We start from the raw sequence: 19029 nt of genomic DNA, 5'->3' as shown, positions 1-19029 counted from the left end.
AAATCTTAAAAAACAAACAAACAAATAAACAAACAAGAAACTCCAAGACCTTCTCAACTGAAAATAGCAGGCTGTAAAAATTCCAGGAGAAGCTCTGCTGACTTGCACAAGATCTTTCTTTAGCATTTAGTACAAAAATACAGATAGTTCCAAACAGGGGATGAGGATCTATGGGGTCAGCTGGAAGGGCTGACAGAGGCAAATTCAGGGCAGCGTAATCTCTGGATGGGGAACCAGGCTTGCTCTATTTGTCTGTGTGTGCGCTTAGTGTAAAAGACTGGATTTTGACATAAGTCATAAAAAATAAAAAGAAGTTACTCTCTACACAAAATCTAAGCAAACTATGTAGACCAATGAGAGCCTGACAAATCCTGTGTATTATTGTGTGCCAGATCCAAGGCTAAATAATATTCATTTATATTTAAATTTAATCCCTTCCCACCTGTACCAGTTGGGATCTCAGCAGGAATAATAATTAGCTTAGGTGGTTCAAAGGAACAGACTTTAATAAAAGGAGTGCAGAGGTGCAGAGAAGAATAAGTGAACTAGTAAGGGATGGTGAGGTATCCAGAGACAACAGTAGACAGCTGTTGCCATCCTCCAGGAAAATATACTGTTACCAGAGCCCAGTTAGAATTGCACCTGTTGAGAAGCGGCTAACCTGGAGACTGAGTTCAAGGAGGGGCACAATCCTTGCCAGAGACTAGGCACAGAAGCAGGGAGAGCAAAGAAGTGCCCCAGCTTCTCTTTCTCATAACCTTCTGATCTTCCAGTGACTCTCACTGGCCAAACTCAATTGACAGCTAACTGGCCAGTGAGCTGGATGAGGCACTCATAGGGATCAGGCACCCAGAGTGCAGAGAAAAGAAAAGCAGAGAGGGATTGGGGTAGGGGGCGGGACAGGGGGAGATGTGTAGTGCCCAGAACACAACATTAAGAGAGACGCATATTTATGTGTAATGTCATTCTTATTTGACACGCCGGGAAACTGAGGCCCCAAGTAGTCAAATTATTTGCTCCAAGTCACACAACTAGGACCATGTGGCTGATACAGGATTTGAACCCAGGACTTCTACCTCCAAGTATGCGCTCATTCTTCCATGCTACTCTTGTGGTACCTCACATTCCCAAGCTTTGCTGTTTACCAATTCTTTTACTAACTGTGCCTTCTCTGTTCTTCCCAAATTCTTTCCCTAGAATAATTCTGAGGAGCAAGAAAGCTAGAGTTTAGTTTTATTTTACAGATGAAGGAGTTCAGGATTAAAGAAGCAATTAACACTTTTCTTCTAAAAGGTAGGTGATAATTAACAGCTTTGATCAATAGCAGAAAGGAACAGGCAAGAGAGGGTGGGGTTTGCCTGGCACATAAGTTAGCAAAATTAAAAAGATTAAGCACAGATTTGATGACATTTGAAATTTAAAATAAGAAGGGCACTAACAGGTATTTATTATTATATTTCTTACTAAGTTTCCATATGTCTTTCATCATTAGGTTTACATTCCCTAAGAATGTATAAACAAAGACAAGAATTAACATCTAGCTAATTGAGTGTTGCTATTTGTATGGTGAGACTTCTAAAAACAATCACCCAGTAAAGCTACAGACTTGATTTCAAAGGTGTGATGGCAAACCTTTTCCTTTTCTCTAGCATGGTAGGAGCATGGGCTTACAATCTTCGTTATTTAACAAAATGAAAGGGGTTGTTAAATTGTAACAAAGAATGGATAAATTTAGTTTATATTTAAAAAACTTGGCTGGGCATAGTGGCTCACACCTGTAGTCCCAGCACTTTGGGAGACCAGGGCAGATGGATCACCTGAGGTCAGGAGTTCAAGATCAGCCTGGCCAACACCGTAAAACAGGTCTCTACTAAAAATACAAAAATCAGCTGGGCATGGTGGCCGGCACCTGTCATCCCAGCTACTCAGGAGGCTGAGGCAGGAGAATTGCTTGAACCTGGGAGGCGGAGGTTGCAGTGACCCGAGATTGTACCACTGCACTGCAGCCTGGGCAAGAGAGGGAGAATGTCTCCAAACAAACAAACAAACAAACAAACAAACAATTTCTATAGAAAAGTAAATCAGACTAAATTTTGCTCTATTCCTGCTTTTGTATGTTTTCTGAACCATACTTCACTTAACTAAAAGAAGTGGATATTTCTTAGAGATCAATCTACCCTTGTTCACCTTTATATCTGACCCTGGTTCTTCCTGGCATATAGTAAATTCCCTATAAATACTTGTGAAATAAATCTATACCTGAGAAGCTACAATGTTTCAAATTGTACATGCCAGGCAAGGTATACAATGTATTTTGTCTTCTCAAACTTATGAGATTGATATCATTATCACCCCCATTTTACAGATGAGGAAACAGCTTACACAGTTAGCAAATGATATGGCCAGAATGCACTCACATCTCTAGTTGCTGAAGGTCAAATATTATCTAATGCAATGTCACTGGTACCTCTCTTGCCCCTTAGAAATCTAGATACTATGGGCTCACAGTCCCACCAATTCTGTGGTCTTTGAAAGTCAAAGCTCTACCTACAACATCTGTCAATTCCCAGGAACTCGCATTCCATCACATATTACCTCTGCATGGCCTAAATTGTAAAAGCAACAAAAGCAAGCGGCATAGACTATCTTGGAGATGACATTAGAAAGACCGACGAGCTGCTTATATCACAAAACTTCCCCAACAAATAAGTGAAAAGTTTATATTAAACGTTTACTGTATGATTCTATTTATATAACGTTCTTGAAATGATAAAATTATGGAGCTAGAGAAAAGATTAGAGGTTCCCAGAGGTTAGGGATGGGGAGGGAGGGAGGTGGTTTGCTACAGGAGCGCCACACTAGAGATCCCATGGTAGAACTGTTCTGTCCCTTGACTGTGGTGTTGGTCACACCAATCTACACTTGTGGCAAAATTGCATAGAGCCAAATACACATAGGCATCTGCACACACCCACTTGTGCACACACACACACGTGCATGTAAAACTGGTGAAATCTGAATAAGGTCCACTGAATAGGGTCAGTGGATTTTATCGATGTCAGTTTCCTGGTTGTGATACTGAACTGCACTTATCCAAGATAATACTGCTGGGGGAAACTGGGTGATGTGCGTAGGGAATATCTCTGTATTATTTCTTACTGCTGTGTATGAATCTACATTTGGGGTAATGTATATTAGTTCTAAAGGAAACAATTTTTAAATGTTTCTGTATGCTAAAACTGGTCTTTATTATGAGGTTTTTCTTTTAGATCATGCCTTTCCTTCCATACAATTGATTTCCCTTTAGCTCTCATTCTCCTACCTTGAACTTTTCTTGTGGGAACTTTATATCCCTTTCCCCTCTATTACACACAGAAATTTGGCCTTTTTGAGCTTTTACCATCAAAGATGCTCACCAAGTTTATAATGGTGCTGAGCAAACAAAGAACCCCTCTAGTCAATTTGTGCCACATCCTTAGAAGGCAATGAGGTTACAAATAACAGAACTTATTTTCAGGAGCAATTAGATTTGCCGATGTTACCTAGGGGGAAACGGCTAGCTCAGTAGGACGAGTCCTGGGCTTCTCAAACTATTAAATAAAAACAAGAGACAGAAATACATTTTTTTGATTTCACCATTCAGCAGTTTTGGTGCAGACTGGTTATAATCCCAACTTTCTGCTAGTTACAGAATGTGTGGCCCAGGAGAGTTACTTAATGTCTTAGGGCCTCTGTCTCCTTATCTACAAGATGGAAATACTAACAATTATGAATACATCAGAGACTTGTGACTGCTTTCTCCTAATCTTCTAAATTATCAGTAACGCTATAGTAATTTTTTTTATAAAAGTTGAAAAATGTGATGTTGTTGAACATGTGAAAAGTTGGTATGGTTGGTTGTTATTAGCAATGGATAAGATTTTATCAAACAGAGATGGGGATAAAAAAAGAGTTCTGAAGAAACAGGATGAGCAAAGACACAAACAGGAAAGCAAAAGGCATGTGAGTTCTGAAAACAAGGGGCCACCTCGTTTGGATAGAATATGAGGAAGTATTTAAGAACTGTGCAAGACATGGGTAGAAAAAGATGAGCTGGACTATATTGTGAAGGAGAAGTTTGCTCTTAAAGCATGGTGGGAAGAAAGGGTGCTTTGTAAGCTTTGGGAAAGAGAAGGGGAGTGATGTGTTAGGAACAGATCTTTAGGGAGACTGATCTGGCCACATAGGCATGATGGACTGGAATGTTAGTAAACTGGAAGATGAGAGTGGCTGACAGAGTCCAGGCAAGATTTTACACAGCGGTGAAGCACGGGTTCAGTCAAGATTTTACATGGCGGGGGTCGAGGGGTGGTTCAGTCTAGAAATGAGGGAATGTGTGTCAGCACTACAGAAAGTGTGGGATTTCTGGACAAGACACCAAGACTGAGAAGCGGTATTCCAACAGACATTCCTAGAAAAATATTTGTGAATTATGCTTGTGTATCTTCAGATAATGAGGGAGGAAAAGACATATTTCTAACATCTATTTCATCACCAGATGGATGAGAATATTCTTGTCTGCACTAAGTTAAATGACATAGCCAGTCTGAAATTAATTCTTAATGTCTAGATTTCTATCCATTCCTCTGGCTCATATATAAACATATCCACAACAAATTCTAATTTCAGTTATTACTAATTTTCCTTCCTAGAACGCTTCAAGTACATAGCCTCCCAAATTTTTCTTACGAACGTATTCTCTGGTAATCTCAGCCCATTGTTTCATGAATTTTTACGTATACCTTTGCCTGATAATAAAACAGAAGGATCTTGTTAGACTGGTTTATTCAACCAAAATGAAATTTTAAAAATTCTGTGTTGCTTTACAGTATTATGAAGATGGTAACTAGGAAGGGATTTCAGATATTTCTCTCTACAGTCTTTCAAACACACTGTAATAAGATGACCAAGGTCTCTTTTTAAATAGACAGCAGCAATAACTTAAGAAAGATCAATGATAATCATTTATCATATAAATAAGTGCTATGGAGTAACAGACCTCCCAGATTAAATGAGAAGCATTTATTACACTTCTGCACTGCAGCAAAATCTTTGGTACACGTTGTACAAAAGAACCCAAATGATTTTTAATTAAGTGTCATTCCCACTGAGTTAATAAGCATACACCAATAATATGACTTTCTTCAAAGTTTTGATAATAATAGTTCATGATATATTTTGTAATTACTGATAATAGATTCGATAAAATTCTCTAATTGCCACTTCTTCACAGTCAACACGACTAAATGCACTATGCTTTCTGTGTCCAGGAACAGTCCGTTCATTTCTAGAGCCTTAATAAACATAAATCAAGTGAAACTGATGTGCACCTTGAGAATAACATACAATTAGGAGGTTCAATCTTGAAACACAAATAGATGGTTTATGGCTAAAAAATAACTGCTGCCAGGATTTAAAACAACTAGAGTTTCCTGAGCTCTTATTTTGTACCAGGAAATAGGCTAGGATACATTATAAGCATTTCATGAGCGCTCACTGCAACTAGGAACCAATACAATATACAGGGATGTAAACTGGGAGGCAGCAAGATTAGGTTTCCGGCCCAAGTTCCCACAGCTGGTCAGTGGAGCCAGCATCCCAAAGCCTGTGCCCTTGGCAAAAGCCCCCAACTCCCTCCACCTGATGGGAACTTTGTCCACTCAATGACAAATGAGAAATGAAGAAGGCAGTAATGGGCTCCAGATGAGCAATGGCTTGATTAATATCACATTCATTTGGCTATGATGGTGCTCTGCCAACAATCAACCTTCAAAACGTGTTTTTTTAACTGCATGGAATTCCTTGTTACTAAATTAATAGAAACCTGTCAGCATCATGCCCATTTGTTTCCCCTCACCTCTGTGCTCCCTAACCTGTGCCACACAGGAGCCGAAAGCAGCGCCAGGGCCCACTATGGCTAACGGCCAAGCAAATCTGCCCAAGGCTTCCAGCAAGGGGATGTCAACCACCGGCTGACCCTCCTGTGTCAGTCACTGGTGTTTGGCTTGCCCTCATTTTCTGCCCTTCAAGCAGGATCAGCCGAGGCTGAAAAGAGGTGCATTGAAGTAGTGGTGAGTTGACTTCAGTTAACTTGGAAGCATTGTATCAACAGATGATCAAAGTCCTTTATCAACAAACAAAAAACAAGTGTCAGTGTGCTCCTGGAAAGACTGCATCCACCAACACTGACAGAAAGCCTAGGGCGCTCTCAGAAGTCATTGGGTGTGCTTTTATCCATTTCTGTCAAATTCCCTAAGAGGAAACATTGTTTGGAAAACACGCAGCTTTTTCAATTCAGCTTAATTCAGTTCAGTTAAATTGATGATTTATTCAGAACCTACCCTGTTCTGTTTCAGGCATTGGAAATACAAAGATGAATTAAACATAGCCTGTTCCTTCAAGAAGTCTGTGGTCTTGTGGGGACACAGTCATGTTTATAACTAGTAGGAAAGATTGAAGCCGGTACTTCATAATGGCATGAGAAATGTGCTGACTCCATAGAGAGGAAATTGGGAAGGAGACACACAGAACTTACTCTTACTTAGCATTCATTTTGTGCTGAGCTGGGTGCTTAAATATTCACCTTTCTCTGTAATTCTTCACAACCCTAAGAGGTAAAAATTTATATCCCTGTTTTTAGATGAGCAAATTGAGGCTCTAAGAGGTTGAATAGCTAGCCTGGGGTCACAAGCCCAGGACTGGCAGAGGCAAGATGCTCACCCATCCATTTTAAAGCACATGCTCCTCCACTCTGACTTCACTCTGTTGGAGTTCGCTTTCTCTGGGACTATCAGAGAAAGTTTTATGGACGATAGGGATATTGGAGCTTATACATGGAATTTCAATAGAAGGAGTTTGAGGAAAATCCATCCAGATGCCAGCAATGAGCCCCGCCCTGCTCTCGGCATAACTTTTCGTGGGAAACTGCTGTACTTGCCACCTCAGACCAGCCCAAGTCTGAGTGCAGGAATTGTCTCCACTTCTGATTAGCCATTGCCTACAACCTGCTTCAACCCGGTTAGAGTACTGATCCCACAGCACACCTGATTCTGCTACCAGAGGCACCCCACGTTGGTCCCCTGTAGGGGTCAAGGCTGCCATCAATCAGTTCCATATTTGGACCGATTAGGCTGAATTTGAACTTGAAATTTGGAAAGTTGTCATATCGTCCTCGGATGGCCCTAGGGAAAACCTCCACAGTTAAGAGCAAAGAATCTGATCAGATGACAGGGCCGTGAATTTCTAACTATGTCCATTACCAGCTCTTTGAGCTTGCCTTTAAAAAAACATAAATTTCAGCTTTTAGAACAGTTTTAGATTTACAAGGAAAAATACAAAGGTAGTACAGAGACTTCCCATATTCCCCACATCCAGTTTCCCGTCTTATTGGCAACTTATATTAGTATGGTTCATTTGTCGCAATTTATCGCAAACCAACATTGAGACATGGGTATCGACAAAAGCCCGTGCTTTATTCAGATTTTCTTAGTCTTTACCTAATGTCCATTTTCTTCCCATGAAGTCATCATGTCTCCTTAGGCTCCTCTTGGTCATGACAGTTCCTCAGATTTTGCTTGTTTTGAATGGCCTTGATAGTTTTGAGAAGCGCTGGTCAGGTATTTTGTAGAATGTCTCTGAATTGGGATTGCTATTTCTCTCATGATTGGTGTTTTGGGGCAGAAGATCACAGAAGTAAAGCGCCATTTTCATCACATCATGTCAAGGATATGCACCATCAATAGAATGACCTTGATCACCTGGCTAAGGTGGTGTTTGTCATGTCTCTACAGTATAAAGTTACTCTTTTTCCCCCTCTTCATATGACAGTATTTGGAAAGAAGTCACTATGTGCATCCTACACTAAAGGAGTGGGTACCTTGCCTTTTTGTGCCTGAACTTTCTCATATGTAAAGTTGGGGATGATAAGAGTAAAATGTACCTTGTGAGTATGTTGTGCTTCTTGAGGTAATCAAGGTAAAGCACTTAGCATAGTGTCTGGAACAGCATAAACCGTAAGTATTAACCACTCTTGCTGTCATTTTCCTTATATATTATCTTCTTTGTGGAAAAGCACGTTGAGTCATTCATACATTTATTCATTCATTCATTCAACAAACATGTTTTGAGCATCTACTTTGTGCCGGACACAGTGCTAAATCTGGTGTTGCAATGGTTGCAAACATAAATACAGCAGTTGGCCTTATAGAACATAGTAAGGTCTACAAGGAGAGAGAAATATTAAAGAGATAATGATGCAAGTGAACATATACATCCAAAAATTGAGAAGTGCAGTAATGAAAAGTCACAGGGTGCTATGACGGCATGTTTCAGGGGAACCTCCTTATTTTTTCCTTGAAGAGGCGAGAGTTGAGCTCACAGCTGAAGGATGGGGCCCTGGGGAACACATGACTAAGGAAACAACTGTTAGGAGAGCAGTACAACAGGGTGTAGACAGTGAGGAGGAGAGTAATCCGACAGAAGGCAGGACAGGGAGGCAGGGGCCAGAACATGGGGAGCCTGCAGGCCACATTTTGGTATTTATTCATAGTAACCATTGCAGCCAAGCAAGGAGTGACCTGATTCAATATTGGTTTTAAAGACATTACTGTGGCCACAAAATGGATCAGCATCCGATGAGGTCAGAGTAGATGTGGGAAGACCAAAAATGCCGGCAGTAATCCATGTGGAGATGATGGTAGCCTGCACCAGACAGGTGATCAGGAAGAAAGAAGTGGAAGGACTCCAAAGCACCTAGCAGCTGACGGCAAATGAGGGCAGAGGGAGCTGGAACTAGGAAAGATGACTGCTTTTCTGCCTTGGCGTGATTCGATGGCAGGTGGTGATATTTAAGGCAAGTGGGGCACTGAAATAAGATAGACAGGTATGACACACAGGTGCATGAAAGGATGCTGCAAGACTGTAAAGAGGTTGGGGCCAGGCAGTGGTGGACCCTGAAAACCACTGAAAGAGTTTGGACTTTATACAGTAGAACCTAGGAAGGATAGGAACATTTAAGCGGGTCTGTCTCTAATATTCCCACAGCTCAGGGCAAAAATTTAGATGAAGTTCCTAATTCCATGTGTCTTGAGGCTTTTCCTCACCCAACTAAATCAAAGACAGGCAACCTCTACTTTCAGGGAGGCCCAAGGTCCTCACTCCTGACAGCATTTTTTCTTAGGTTCTTTAAGAGCCTGGAGCTGGAAAATCAAAACGTAGAATTCTAAGACCATCTGGTGTTTCATGCTTAAATATGGGGGTGTGGAGTGATTCAGCCTATCCCCCAGCCCCTGCCCTGCCTGCCCCTTCTCTTCCTACCCCATAGCCAGTTCCGTGTCATGAGGAGCCTCAAGTGCAAGTCAGCAGACGCTTCAGCCCACCCAATCAAGCTCTAAACCACCCACCATCATCACCCTTAGGAAAAACAGCTGCCCCTTGGCCACCTCCACAGATCTCAGAAGCTGACTGGGCAGGGCGTGTCCAGAATCCTGAACATCTGCAATGAGGTTTCTAAGAGGAGCATATATGTCAGGTGAGCAGTGTGAATTCTCCTCCTATGGGGAGAGCCATGACCATAGTGGGGTCTGAGCAGGCTTTCTAGATGAGGGGACAGAGAGGCCACACTACACAGATCTAAGGGCAGAACTGACTTTAGGTGGTTATTTTGAATAGAGATGTGGGTCTTTCGTATTTTGGATATCAAGTCACATAGACAGCCATTGAGCAGAAGGAAAATTGTACTGAAATACAAAGGTGTCCAACCTGGAGCTTATTTTATTTCAATTACATTAACACCATTGTTGTGTTACCTTTAGCATAACTTACTTACTGCCTGTCACATTTAAAATTTGCTATTTTGAAAGAAGGGAAAAATCTAGCGCCCTTACCTTTCCAAATTCAAAGACTGACTGAGATAAATGCTGTTTCCCTCCGAAAGTTCAAATAAGAGAGAAACCATCATAATAATAACACCATCACCATTCATCTCAGTAGTAATTACCCATTCATGCCAACCCCACTCAAGATTTAAACTCTAGTTAAAATGCAGAAAGACGAACAGATTGAAGAATGCAACTTATTTATTTGCTTCCAAAGTGAAAGTGCCATTTTGCCACCCAAAGACTGTAAGACAAATCTGACAGCCTAAATTACTCCCTACCAAAAGAAATAGCTTCTGTAGAATAAGACATTAATAAACAATCTGGATTTTTCTTTTATTTTCACTTTATTAACTTATCATTTTTATTCTACCTATATTTCAAAAGGCAGCTGAAGATAAAAATACACAACAGAAGATAGTGAAAAGTGAAGTTAAGAAAAGGAAACTTTTTGAAGATAAAAGGAAATAAATTATCAGGAATCTGAAATAAGAAATGTCTTATTCATTTGAGCACAAAATTGGCTCTGAGTTTCCTAGCAGCCAAGACAAAGAAAAAAATCTGTGAGGAGAATCAAGTATCTCTCGGTCTTCTAAGAAGCACATTCTCAGTTCTTTAGAAGAGATACATCTTCCCTTGTCAATCAAGTCTCACATCAAATGGTTCCTCTAAGTAACAATGTTGAGTACAAAAAGTCTTCATTAATCTGCATATAGTCTGTTATGAACTGAATATTTTTACTCCCATCAAAATTATATGCTGAAATCCTAACCTTCAATGTGATGGTATTGGGATGAAGGGCCTTCGAGAGGTAATTAGGTCATGAGAATGGAGCCTTCATGAATGGGATTAATGCCCGTTATAACAGGGACCCCAGATAACCCTCCATCTTTCCACAGCACAATGAACCAACAAAAAGCCAAGAAATTGGAAGTCCGTCCAACCCAGAAGAGAGTCCTCACCAGAACCCAACCATGCTGCCACCCTGATCTTGGACTTCCAAACTCCGAAGCTGGAAGAAATAAACTTCTGTTGTTTATAAGCCATCTAGTCTGTGGCACTCTGTGATAGCAGCCTGAACTGAGTAAGACATAATCTAAATGTATAATAAGAAATGTTATTTGTGGATAATAAGCTAATGTCAAGTACATTCTTCCTGAAGAACCAGATTGTTGCAGGGTTTAATATTGGGGAACCCAGAATATGGAAGTCACTATATCCTTTCTGCTCTCTTCAAACATCAGTTACCCAGGTGCATTTGGTAAACAATACAAGAGTGAGCTTTAAATGCTAGCTCTCACGTTTACTTAGAATATGTGTTTCAAAAGGCTTCTATGATAGTTGACTAAGAGGAAATAATATGTAGAGAATTCCAACGTCAAAGAAAGTATGGCTTAATTTTTAGGCCAGTTATAAAAGATCCCAGTAGTCAACGGGAGCTTAGACAAAAAATTGAAAAGGCATGCCCACCAACCTCCTTTCACCAGAATGGACTTATGCAGAGACTGAGATTTCTGAATTATGAAATGACTGTGGACAGTAATTTGCCCCTTCTTTCCCTCTATTTTGTTCCAGTTGATAATATGTTCAGTTTAAGCTAGATGCAGCAGCTCATACCTGTAATCCTAACACTTTGGGAGGCTGAGATGGGAAATTGCTTGAGCCTAGGAGTTGGAGATCAGCCTGGGGTACATGACAAGATCCATTCTCTAAAAAAATTGTTTTAACTAGCCAGGCATGGTGGTGCATGCCTGTGGTCCCAGCTATTCAGGAAGCTGAGGTGAGAAGATCCCTTGAGCCCAGGAAGTTGAGGCTTCAGTGAGCTATGATCATTGCCACTGCACTTCAGCATGGGCAGCAGTGCAAGACTCTGTTTCAAAAAAAAAAAAAGAAAAGAAAAAGGCTCAGCTTAAGACTCTCTTGCAGCACAGGCTGTGTCTTAGGATAGTTACGGCCAAGGAGATTGGAATGAAGGTCTACCAGAAGGGACTTCAGAGCTACTTGTTAAATGAGACAGACTCAACTAACATTTGAATTTGCATTTTGCTTTTTACTGTTCACCCTTCATCTTATTGGAAAAAAAAAAAAAAGTCTAGTGAAAGAGCAGTCATCTGGGGACAATGAACATAAATCCAGAAATAGGCACAATGAAAAGGGAGTTAGGAGGAGCTTGGCTGCTTGATGCCTTTAGCAGCTCTGACAGTTCTAGTCTGCCTACCACCATACTCGTTACGACAGAAGAAAACTAAAACCCTTTATAGTTAGCCACTTTAGATGAGTTTTTGTTATAATCAGCAGAACTTACTCCCTAGCTGAAAATAGTCATATACCCACCTCTTTAAATGCCATATTCAACAAACTTCAAGTCCAGTGACACTGGAAGGAAGGCAGTCTCTTCTTGAGTACAGCGTTCATTCACGTGACAAAAAGGATGCTCTATGTTCACCAAGTTCTGTTTTCCTAAACTCCTGGGCTTCTAGCTTTCCCAGATATGACTATAATGGCTGAGTTCTAGCCAGTGGAAAAGAGAAGGAAGTTATGTATGCTATTTGCAGATATGATGCAAAAAACCCTTTCCCAGATTCATCATGCTAGTTTATTTCCCATCTTTCAGCTGACTGTGTAGGAAGAAAACTTCTGGAAAGCGAAAGAACCATACAAAGGGAGAAGCCTAGGTCCCTGAACCATGAAGCAGAGCTCTGCAACAGCTAGAACTGGATGGGGATATACACGAGAAGAAATGTTTATCATGTTAAGCAACCACCATTTTGAGGTTGCTGTTACAGTAGCCAGCCTACTACAAATAAAGCTCTAAGACCCTCTCCAAAGTGGAGGGCCAGCACTGCTGGGGGTTTGCATGATGATCCCCTGGGGTACAGGGACAAAATACTGCAACTCCTACTTAACCACATTTTTAACTAATTTTTGACCATGTGGTAATGCACATATTAATAAAGTAGTACATGTATATAACAAATGAACATATTGAAGGCGTGCACAAAAACAGTTTTTACTAATGAAATGTACAATTCTAAAAAATAATTGATCTCATACCAGAGTTTTTAGATCATTTTAAGCCACAAAACTCATTCTTCAAATGAGAACTATAAGGTGAACACAGAAAACAGGTGATGGTAGTACTTCTCTGGTTAATGAAGGTGGGGAAGCCCACAGCCCCGTTCAACTCTTCCCCAACCCCTACGGAATGGGGATACATGGGAAAAGGAGAGGCTCAGTATTGAAGTTCTGCATAAGATTTTGATTAAAAGGAGATCAAATTGCTTATTTTTAAAAAAATCACACTTTATAGAGAATCTGTGGAGCAAAGCAATGTTGACAACATTCTAACGATCCTTAGAGTTGACATATCTCTAGTCTCCTTCCTCTTGGTTTTAATTTTCCAAAGCTCCCTCTCTATATAATTTTACTACTTCATGGAATGTTTTTTTCTGATGTTTTGCTAGGAAACTTCTTCAAAATTCTGTTAAAAAGCAAGAAATTTATATACTTTTTAACCTTAAAGAGGGCATGGGCCTAATATCACATTCAACATTTGGGGACCATTTAAACTGAGACTCATTCTGCATCTCTGATTTTAAGTTTTGGTAGTCTGTCCCATGTTCAGGGATCAGGGAAAAGTGATTAGTTTCACAAGACTAAAGATGGCAATGCACACAGTTTAGAACAGATCCCCAGCACCCAACTAAAATGTCCTGTACCATTTACAAGCTCCACCTGGAGCAGCCTCCTAGGCTAAGTGGTTATTCTAAGGTCTTGGTTTTGAAATGCTGAGCTTCTAGAACCAGGGGACACTGCAGTAGGGTAGCCAATCCTCTGCCACAGCAGCAAACAAGAATGTACCTGGGCTTCCACAGGAAGCTAAGGCTCAGTTCTCAGAGTTGTGATCTGTTTTTATGGAAAGCATGAGTAGATATAGCCATCAAGTCTCTGATATCCTGGAAACTTTCTTCCATTCATATCTCCTCCTCAACCTCAAACTCCATTCTAAGAAAATGCTCCAGAGTGCTTAGTGAGAAGAAAGGCTGTTGTCTGGTCACTTTTCCTGATAATGATCATTTTATCAGGAGCTATGAACAAACATTCCTTCAGTACTGTAGATTAGGCATAGACTTTGCTTTTAAGGAGTTTACAATATAAGAAGATGCCAAAGATTTTACTTTAACAAGATAGACCAGGATTAGCTAAGTTGAGACCATAGAAATGGTGTTCAGTATGTGTTTGATTTATATTCTTAGATCAACACAGAAGCTGAGGTTGGGGTAAGAGCAGTATAACTTATTACTAAAAACCTAGGCTTGAGAGCCAACTGGCTGAATTCAAACCCTACATCTGCCACTGATTAGCTGTAACCTTGAGCTAGTCACTTCACGTCCCTGACACTTCCTTTCCAAACTGTGAAATGTGACTGATGATAACTTTTACCTCTTCAGGCTTTTGGAGACTTTATGAGCTGATACATGTAAGATGTTTATAACAGTATCTGGAAGGTAGTAAGCATTCATAAATACTGATTGGGGTCATGGTCATTTTTGCCATTATTTGAGTAGTTCTATGGAGATAGAGGCCTTGAAAGAGGTCAGGATGCCTTCAATAGATTCCTTCTTGATCAAGGGGAAGTCCCCTGGGAGCATCTACTAACTGGTTCTGCTTTCTGTTGTGCCCAGGATTTCTTCCTGTTCTGCAGGGAGCCTTGCAAGCCTGCTCCCTTCTCCCCTCTAACAAGCCTTATCACTTCCCCGTTTCTCTCTTCTAAGCTCACACCTACATTATTTGACTTTAGTACCTTAAAATTTCATTTTCTAATTGCTGCTATTATGAAACTAACTAAAGACATAAAAGGTTTACTATTTTGCTTCAGGAAAAAGTTAATACATTTTAGCAATGCTTTCAAATATATTTTGAGTCAATGAGTAAGAGTACTCTACCATTTTTATGGAATTATTTTTTAAACTACTTTGCACCTCAGTTTGATCATCTTAAGGCAGAGCTGGGGGATATAAGATGCATCATTGAGTAATGAAAATGAAGTGAAATGATGCATGTGGAAGCTCCTAGCATAGCAGCTAGTAAATCTGATGCAGGGTAATTTACGAATAGTAAAACAGTAAAAACTGTTTCATTCTTTTAAATAAGCTGGCATTACTATTGTGTCTTCTCTGATAGATTGTAAGCTCCCTGAAGGCAGAAACTGTCTCTTTTATTTAGCACTATGTCTCCAGGCCTAGAAGGGTACCTATCACATAGAAGATACTCAATAACTATTTGTTGAGTGAATGAACTTTTGAGTGGCTTCCTGGTGTCACACACTTTATGAATGGAAGATCCAGAATCAGAACCCAAGCCAAGAGCTCTCTCCACTATGCTCTGTGACTCTTTAATAATTCAGCTTTTACAAAATTTTAATCACTTCGCTATGCCCAGAATTCCTAGCGTATGCTTTGCATATATAAAAGCTCAACATTTTATTAAATGATTAAATAAATGAATGGACTAGACAGAAAATACGGCAAAAAAGGATTAGTCAGAGAATCACAGAATCTAGAGCCTGGAATTGGAAGGGATCTAAAAGGTCCTGGGTCAGGAAGCATAGCCCTTTCCTGACACATGAATTCTCTCCATACTATCACAAGTAGTAGTTGCCCAGCTTCCTCTTAAGCTATCTTCAACAACAGAAATAGTGGAGGAGAACCTGGACAGAGCAAGGAAGAAGACAGCTTCAACAGTCTGTGGGTTTGGGAGGGAAAGACTATAAAATTCAGTGACTAAGGGGATTAGTGATATTCATGTGAGCTTTAGTTGAGGGTTGTGCTAAGGATTTAGGAATTAGGGGAAAGCAAGTTGACAAAGGCAGCATGTAGGCACTACTCTTTAAAAATGTAATTAATTAGCAAGAAATAATTCCCTAATGTGAACTAAAGTGTTTCAGGATGCTAAAACTTCTACTTTTCTTTCCTCCCTCCCTCCATTCACCCTGGGTCTCCTATTTCTGCTCCTTTTTCTCAGGGGCTGGTTGTAAACAGTGATCCTTCTCAGGAACATCTCAACTTAAACAGAAAGCTTAAGAAGAGACTTTAAAGACTCAGATTATTTTCAATGAGTCTTAAAAGTGTGGTTTGGTTCTTATTTTTACCCTTTTTCAATTCCACAAAAGATCTCTGAAGGTTTACAGAGATGTTTACATATGCAAATGTTCAAGATGTTCAAAATAAAATAAAAGAGAGCAGATGAGAAAATCTGGATGAACGGTACATATAAGAGCAGGATGCTAAAATAGAACAAGAGGTATAGCTCTTTCATAGAAATGCATGTTAACAGATGCTACAGGTGGCCTGAGTTGGAATGCTAGCTTAACTTCAAAATGGTAACCGTGCGAAGGGAAACAGACTAACTTAAGAGATCTACAATCTTCTTGAGCTGAAAAGACAGTCACTGCTGAGGAAAAGATTAAATTTCTCCTAAAGATCTTTAAAAAAGAGACAGTGTTGGACAGAATGGACAAAGCTTTCCATATATCCCTGAACCAGATACCAATGTGAATTTTGAAAGCTGCTGCTGCTGCTGCTTCTTTCTCTTCCTCCTCTTCTTCTCCTCCTCCTTTTTTTTTTTTTTTTTTTTTTGAGACAGGGTCTTTCTCTGTTGTCCAGGCTGGAGTGCAGTGGCACTAACGCGGCTCACTACAACCTGACCTCCCAGGCTCAAGCGATCCTCCAATCTCAGCCTCCTAAGTCACGAGGACCACAGTTGTGCCCCACCCATGCCTGGCTATTTTTAAAAAAAAATATTGTTGTAGAGATGGGGTCTCCCTGTGTTTCCCAGGCTAAAAGATTATTTCTTGTAGGATCCTTAAATACAAGATGGTTGCATGAGACAAACATGAATTGCAGAAAAATTAATTCTGGAAGAACTAAACAACAAGACAAAGAACTTGCTGCTGATCAGACAAAAGGCAAACGAACTATTTTTCACCATGGCTTCCAGTCACTCCTAATCTTCCTCACTAGGATGAATAAGACAGATTGCAAATTTTACTATCTGTGGCAGAGAAAATGTTATGTGTTCACTACGACTTATGTTCTTCTGGGTGCACAGCTAGGCTCCCCCCAAACTAAATTTTGACCCATGGAAATGGGGCAGAAATTATGTATACCACTTCTAGGAATTGCCTCTAAACTCACCCATGCAATCCTCCATGCTCTCACTTTTTTCACCATCCATATGTTAATTAGGGGTGGGGGGTTGAAGGGATGAGGCCTCACCTAGAAGATGACAGAGCCACACAGGAGAGGAAACCTCTGTCTCCACTCCTTTACAAATCCAAAATGGAGAGCGGACAAGAAATAAACTTTTATTATCTGAAACCACTGAGATTTGGGGATTGCTTGTCAACAAGCAACTTTCCTATTCAAACTAATATACCGGCTCATGAAGGTGGTTGAAAAGCCCTTTCTAGACAGGATGAATCATATCATGTGCTTTCTAGTGAAGGAACTAGAAATACGGGAAGTCTTGAAGTACTACTTGAGCTGACTATTCCAGATTGGATATGCTATTTTAAAGCATGAATTACTCACTGGCCCTTCCCCAGTAGCCCAGGGTGCAGGGGGCCAGGAAACCTGACCACTAAGATTTGCATGATTTTACTGCCAAATCTCTTCAGCTTTATTTGAGCTTCTGGAGCAGGTCAAGAGAAATAGAAAGAGAGGAAATGGCAAAGCTAAGAGAAAAGGATGTTATTTTGGCAGTTTAGAAACCGGGAGCAGCTTTGAAGTCTCGGGCTTCTTGTGGCAGATGCACAGAGCACTCCAGAGCAGAGGCTGCGGCTTTCCAGCTTACCAGTTCCCTGTTTATCAGGTTGAGAGTGCAAAGGAGTCCAGAATTTAGCCCAAAGAGACCACTTAAAACCATTTAGAAACAAGAAGTCTTGCATGAAATTAAACCTATGTTACTGATAAGTGTGAGACACAAAAGATTATTCACACCCCAAAGGAATCCAGAAAATGCAGTGTACTGTTCCTATGGGAAGATTGCCCAGACACCCAGTGCATGCAGACAATGCGAGGTTTGCTTCCATGCTTCCTCAACTCAGAAAAACGAGGTCAGCAAAATAGCAAGTACCAATTTGACAAGCCTCTGGCTAATTTCTTTTTCTTCAAGGTGGGGAGAAAGAGAAGAAAATGATAAGAAAATCACCCTTGGCAGTCAAGTATAGAGCTGAAAGGAGTGATCCACTGGACCAGTTCTTTTTCTATTATCTAACGCTTTCAAATATTTGAATCTGTTCTTAAATTATCACTGCCTGTTTATTTCTTAATGTATAGAAAGAAATGTTTTGGGGTCTTTCCCCTTATTATGGCATCATTCCTCTTACTCACTACTTTAGGCTCCATAGAGTTTGTACAATTTATATTGTCAGAGATCACTGAATAAGCAGTAGTTAATTAGAGTTATGAGTCTTCCATCACTAAATGCTTTCCCCACTCTCTGCACTTGCCGGCCCCAGCATCTGACAGGTACCGATGATGTAATTACTATCTCAGCCCATTACACTGAGGTGCCAAGAATATCACTTCCCATTGTAAGTGTTGTAAGGGCAGAGCTACCTTTGAACTCAGTATTGCTTATTAAATGAACATAAAGGACAATAAAAAGCAATTCTTTAATGGAATGTCCCTTTAAGAATATTCATTTGCTTCTCTATGACAGACGCTGTCACAAGGCTCATATGTCACTTCTCTTTCTTTTCCTCCCCCTAAATACGTTTGCTGTCCTGATGATAAATCTACAGTCTACACTGAGCAGAAGAAAAACGGCCAGGGCTTTTCTGTATGCCAAGGCTGCAGGTCACATCTATCATCCTCTTGCGTCTGTTTTTCTTTTAATTATCTCACTTCAGACAGAAACTTGAAATCATAAACCTAAGAGAAACTAGATTTTAATTTACAGAAGCACAGCTAGGTATTTTTATTCTAAGACTGTATTTCACAATAAAGATGGGTGCCCCAGTGCTGTTTAAACCAAATGGCAACCATAAACATTTTTCTTCATGGCATGGTTTTTCACTTCAAATCAAACCTGAGTTCACCTACAGCCCATC

General features: G+C 40.3%; 1 protein-coding gene across 2 annotated transcripts in view; it reads right to left on the bottom strand.

Moving 5' to 3' along the window:
- The window catches only part of IQCJ (IQ motif containing J), a 190792-nt gene that overhangs the window by 134278 nt on the left and 37485 nt on the right, over positions 1 to 19029 (bottom strand). The window lies entirely within an intron of this gene.

Source organism: Aotus nancymaae, unplaced genomic scaffold, assembly GCF_030222135.1.
Source record: "Aotus nancymaae isolate 86718 unplaced genomic scaffold, 86718_ANA_hifiasm-v0.15.2.pri h1tg000019l, whole genome shotgun sequence".
In the NCBI taxonomy this organism is placed as follows: domain Eukaryota; kingdom Metazoa; phylum Chordata; class Mammalia; order Primates; family Aotidae; genus Aotus; species Aotus nancymaae.
Note: the sequence above shows the minus strand (reverse complement) of the source record. Positions and strands in the feature narration are given on the sequence as shown.